Below are 5,673 nucleotides of genomic sequence, written 5' to 3' on the forward strand. Positions count from 1 at the left end.
GTACCTGCTGAGGACGCAGCAATTCACTGCCTGCCTACGTTTGGGGAGGGAGGGCTGCTTCTGTGGCCATTTCCATCAAAGTAACGGAGAAGCCCAAATGTCTCCTCCTGAGACTGTAGGCATGTGGAGAAGTCTAGGGTCCCTTAGGTGCAGGTACAGAAGGCAAGGAGAGGTGGATTCTTGCTGGGTGTATCCGCCAGCATTTTTGCGTCCCCTCACTACCAATGCCCCTCACAGTCAGGGGGTAGGCCACGTGGAACTCTCGGGGCCTCGGATGCCACACTGCTCAGGTGCTAGCCAAGCAACTGGACACCTTTTTTTTTTTTTTTTCTTTTTTTTTTTCTCAACGTTTATTTATTTTTGGAACAGAGAGAGACAGAGCATGAACGGGGGAGGGGCAGAGAGAGAGGGAGACACAGAATCAGAAACAGGCTCCAGTCTCCGAGCCATCAGCCCAGAGCCTGACGCGGGGCTCGAACTCATGGACCGCAAGATCGTGACCTGGCTGAAGTCGGACGCTTAACTGACTGCGCCACCCAGGCGCCCCTGGACACCTTTTTCTGTATTAACCCTTATTTCTTGCACAGACAAATGGAAGTCCAGAGAGGTAAAATCCTTGCCTAAATCCACCTAAAGCAAGGAAGTAGCTAGGAGTTTACTACAAGCCATGAATTACAGATTCTAGGCCCATGGGTAAGCATCCAAAAGACCTTTCCTTCTTCCTTGAGGAGCATCTTAGGGTGAATAACCCCATCATGTAGGATCAATAAAACACAAGCAATTTTTATTCTAATATATAGAAGCATAAATGGAAAATGTATCCAGGGTTTCCCCCCGCCCAAAGGAGAGAAAACACATGAAAGCATCTTAAACTACTTAAAAGAAAAATACAAATCTAGAGTATAATTATCGTTTTATTACAATATCTCATCACTTGAATTTCTAAGAAACATCATCCTACTTAACCTCAAGGGTCCTTGAAAGGGGCACAGAGTCCCAGCCCCGACTACAGCAGTTGAGGAATTGGAGTCCCATCATCCTCTGGTGACAATTCAAAAGGAACCCGCTCTATCTTTGCTATGTCATCTGAAGATTTATATTCCAAAAATAAGCACTGCAACGTATTTGGTTAATGACAATCACAATGTACAAAAATACCCAGATGAGCTTACTCTGTGCTATCTCTGATGTGGAATAACAAAACAGAGAGGAATACTTGGGACAGAACCAGGACTGCCTCCCTCCTGATGCCTCATTATATGAAAACGGTGCCATTTTTCCCTGAACGGTGGACCCCAAGAGAAGACTTAAATTTTTCTTTTCCGCTTCCCCTGAGGAGCAAATTTCACGTCGAAACAGAGTTACACGAACCAAAAGCAATTTGTGTACCTAAAGTATTCAGAAATGCTCAGCCTGCAGAACCATCATCAGCATTTGATTGCACACTTTGTTCCTAACAAGCACTCCTTGGCTCTCCAAAAGGTAATAATTGTAGTTCTTCTTCATTCACTTTAAATTAATTTGTCCTTGGGGGGGTCACAGGACTGCCAGGTTAGCAGCCCTAGAATCTAACCTCATAATTGTACTAAACTATAGCCTTATGAAGCCTCCCTGAGCAATCACTTAAAAAAAAATTATGATTCTCTCCAAGTCTTGGAGTTTAGAAAATAGGCACTGAGGGACGCACCTGACCTAGACCCAGAGGTTGATTTCTGATTTCTGTAAGTATTAAGAGAGAGCATTCTACTCTGTGCTGGGGATTCACAGATATTTACCATTTTCACTATCAGGTGACATTGTTCTGAGTGACAGGCATTTAAGGACATACAAAAACCACACTCTTTCCCTGGGTTTGCTAATCTTGGTTGAGTTTAATCTGTTGTCTCTCTTTCCCTGTCTCCAGCTTAGGAATGCATTTACCGGTGATAATAGCAACGTGCAATCTGAAGTGGACGAAGTGCAGACCTTACGGAGATTTGAGAAGTCAAGCCGATATCGCAGATTTGAAGCAGCACTCTAAACATTATGAAGGAACCAGCATCTGTGAGCACCTACTCAATGCCAGGCCTCGTGCTAGTACTTTCCACTTACTGTCTTATGTAATATTCATGACAGCCTGCTGAAATGGATTTTATCCCCCTTAATTATAGAGTAGAATTTGAGGTTTGTGGATGTTAAGTCAATTGCCCCAAATCACACAACCAAGTAGGTGGTGGAGCCAGATTCCAAACCAAGAGCCCAGAGTACGTCCTTTCTGCTTCTTCCTGCAACCCGCAAGCAAGCAATGGTTGTGCTCTCACCTCTGGGCTAAAACCACGCTTTGGGGGCAGCAGGAGGATGGGTCCAGCTAGTGAAGCAGAAATCCAGGCAGTAAGATCTGCATCTCAGGGTGGTAGGACCCACATACTTGACTGAGCTTCTAAAACTGATCCAAGAGGTCAAATGCAAGAAATTGGAGAGTCAAATGCTTCCTTCTGGGGCCTTGGGAAAATCAGACGCAGAAGAAACGTTCATGGTTACAGTCAAAGCCCATTACAGAGGCTAGGAACAATTACAGGAATTACAGGATGTGCTGAGCAGAAAAAAATAGCTACTGGTTGGGTCAGACTGTGCTCAGAGGAGACGGCCGATTGCTAAGCAGAGCTGAGAGGAAGCTGAATGAGTCCAAAGTCAGAACAGAGAGATCCTACCTGGTCAGAGCCAGTGGTCAGCTACTCTGGTAAGTACCCAGGGAGCAGCCACTTTTTGAAGTGCGGCTTCAAACCCTGGCCTTCCCTGACCTTATCTTTAGGTGCACTTCACCTCACAAGTTGTGGAGCAGTGTGGATCCCCACCAGGGATCCGGCTCATGTCTGATGATTCTACAGACAGCTGCATAGGCATCTGAATGCTATTAAAACCTTTGTGTCCCCAGGGTCAAGCACTGTGCTGAGATCAGAGAAGGGATTCAAAATATTTGCAGAAGGCAGGAAGGAAAAGAAGGAGTGAATAAGCCAGATTCAAGTACCACTAACACACCAAACAAGTCCAGGTCCAGGGTTGTGTCGGGAAGGGACAGAAAAAGCCACACCTGAGCTCCCAGGTGTGGAATGGCAACCATTAGAAGAAAAGGGCTGTGGGGCGCCTGGGTGGCGCAGTCGGTTGGGCGTCCGACTTCAGCCAGGTCACGATCTCGCGGTCCGTGAGTTCGAGCCCCGCGTCGGGCTCTGTGCTGACAGCTCAGAACCTGGAGCCTGTTTCCGATTCTGTGTCTCCCTCTCTCTCTGCCCCTCCCCTGTTCATGCTCTGTCTCTCTCTGTCCCAAAAATAAATAAACGTTGAAAAAAAAATTAAAAAAATAAAAAATAAAAAAATAAAAAGAGGGAAGACAAAAGACGTTGATGAATGATTACCCGGAGAAATAAGGCGGTGGGGCAGATGACCCATAGTCACAGTTCTTCTGCGAAAGCAGGGTAGAAGTGGGGCAGGATGACCCTCCAGGGCGATGCGTGATGTTCCACCCAAACAATATGCTTTCGATCCAGTCCCTGCCTGTACGTTCCCGCTCCTGGGGATGGGCTGGCCGGGTATTTGCCCCTTCCTAGCATCCTCTGCTATCGCCACCTCACTTATTTTAATTTTATCTGCACAGACCAAAAACTCCAAGAGAATAGGTACTATGTCTATTTTTCTGCCTTGTGTCCTCAGAACCCACGTCTGTGTCTGTGATGCTCGTTAAGTAACAGTCGGATCAATGAATGACTATCAAGAATTTATCTCTAATTTCAACTACAGGGAAGAAAGGCAAATTTTAAAGGCCAGAGATACGAGGATATACAGTATACCCTGTATACTGTACAGGGATAGATTGCTTTTAAGTTTTTCCTTAGAAGGCTCCCAAGGGCTGCAGTGTGTGGCAGCTTATAATCTCTCTAAACACAGAGCCTGGGGCTGGAAATCCAAATGTTACGCAAAAAGAACGCACGACAAAATGAATGCTATAACTTAGTAATTTCTAGGTCACTTGCAAATGATTACCGTTAATAATTACAAGCTTTTATCGGGCCCTTTCTATTTTCAGGGTGCTTTGCAATCATTCATTGGTTATTCCTCACAACATCGCTAGGAGGTAGATCATCATTATTATCGCATTACAGATGCGCTAAGGATGTCGAGCTGGATTTAATTGATCCATGAATGTAGCTATTTTTAGTGGTTCATTGGCCCGGCTGCTTTCTGGTCTTAAAAATCTATCGATGCTATCTAGAGGGTGATCCAGCTAAGGTGCGGTTGAGAAAGAAACATTGCAGAAAATGACAATCACAGGAGCAGAGTAGGTACTAAATTTCTGAAAGGTTAAGAGGTGCCACAGAGAAGCGCCAATGGAATCTAGAAGTACATGCATCAGCTGCTGACCGGGTTCTAAACAACTGCATTTCTCCTAAGGTTACTGCCGCTTTGAAAACAGGGATTTAGGTTAACATGTATCGGTTTGAAAGCAGTTTGTGCAATTTGGCCTCACAATGTTGAGCCAGGTTTCCCATCAGTGATATATCCGAACACCAGGACCAAATTATTTTGTGCATATGGGAGCTACAAGTGATCAGATGTTCACTCTGAGGACTAAAGCAAGTATGGTCACATGTTGGAAATCGTATTGCCCAAGAAGGCTGGTGAATCTGTAGTGCAACATGTGAGTCATGGGAATGATATGTCTCCATATGCGAGGAGAGTGTTCTAGCTGCCTGTCTACGGGATGTTTGTCCTTCCCCTCTCCATTGTCTGGCTTTCCATTTGGCCATCTGTGGAGCCTTCTCAACAAGCAGTGACATTGTCTTTGTTGTGGGTTCAGTTATATCCCTCCAAAAAGCCATATTGGGAGTCCTAACCCCTAGTACCTCAGGATATGACCTTACTTAAAAATGGGGTCTTTGCAGAGCTAATCAATTTAAAATGAGGTCATAAGGGTAGACCCTAACCAAGTAGGACTATTATACAATCCTATTATACAATATAATGCCATATTATACAAATAGGACCGGTGTCCTTAAAGAGGGTAAAGTTGAATACAGAGAGAGACATACAAAGAGGGAAGATGGCCTTGCGAAGGTGGAAGATTGGAGTGATGCATCTGTAAGTTGGGGATCACCCAAGATTTCCGGCAAACTGCCAGAAGCTAGGAAGAGGCACGGAAGGATGCTTTCCCCTAAGGTTTCAATGGAAGTGCTGTCCTGTCCATACTTGGATCTCAGACTTCAAGCCTCCAGGGCTGTGAGGCAATAAATTTCTGTTAAGCCATCCAGTTGCTGGTACTTAGTCATGGCAGGTATAGGAAACTAATACAGTCCTACTAATAGGCTCATCTCAAACGTAGATGAAAGATGACATATTGTCCAAGGACACCGCCCAGCATTCAGTTCTTTCTGGTGCTAAGTCACTTCCTACTACGTAAAATCTTGAGTGTGTAAAAGAAGATCCCCATCATCCAGACCACTAGGCAACATTTGGAATTCTTATATTAACAGTTACAATTATGGCCATAGCTCTACACCATACAAGTTGCTTTCTAGAAAACTAAGATTTTCATATTAACAAACTATATCCCTAGTTTGTTAGAGGACCTTTCTTGGAAAACACATGTTTTTAGTCACACAAGACAGAATGGGGAGAGTGCCTGGGTGGCTCAGTTGGTTA

At 44.8% G+C, this 5,673-nt stretch overlaps 1 long non-coding RNA gene across 1 annotated transcript; it reads left to right on the top strand.

Annotated features, from left to right (window-relative positions):
- The first annotated feature begins 1,001 nt into the window (after positions 1–1,001).
- LOC121039779 (uncharacterized) lies at positions 1,002–2,162 on the top strand. Its single transcript, XR_005794980.1, has 2 exons — positions 1,002–1,482; positions 1,904–2,162. It is a non-coding gene; the product is annotated as an uncharacterized LOC121039779 (long non-coding RNA).
- The last annotated feature ends 3,511 nt before the right edge of the window (positions 2,163–5,673 follow it).

Source organism: Herpailurus yagouaroundi, unplaced genomic scaffold (assembly GCF_014898765.1).
Source record: "Herpailurus yagouaroundi ecotype Mexico unplaced genomic scaffold, PumYag 181, whole genome shotgun sequence".
Classification (NCBI taxonomy): Eukaryota; Metazoa; Chordata; class Mammalia; order Carnivora; family Felidae; genus Herpailurus; species Herpailurus yagouaroundi.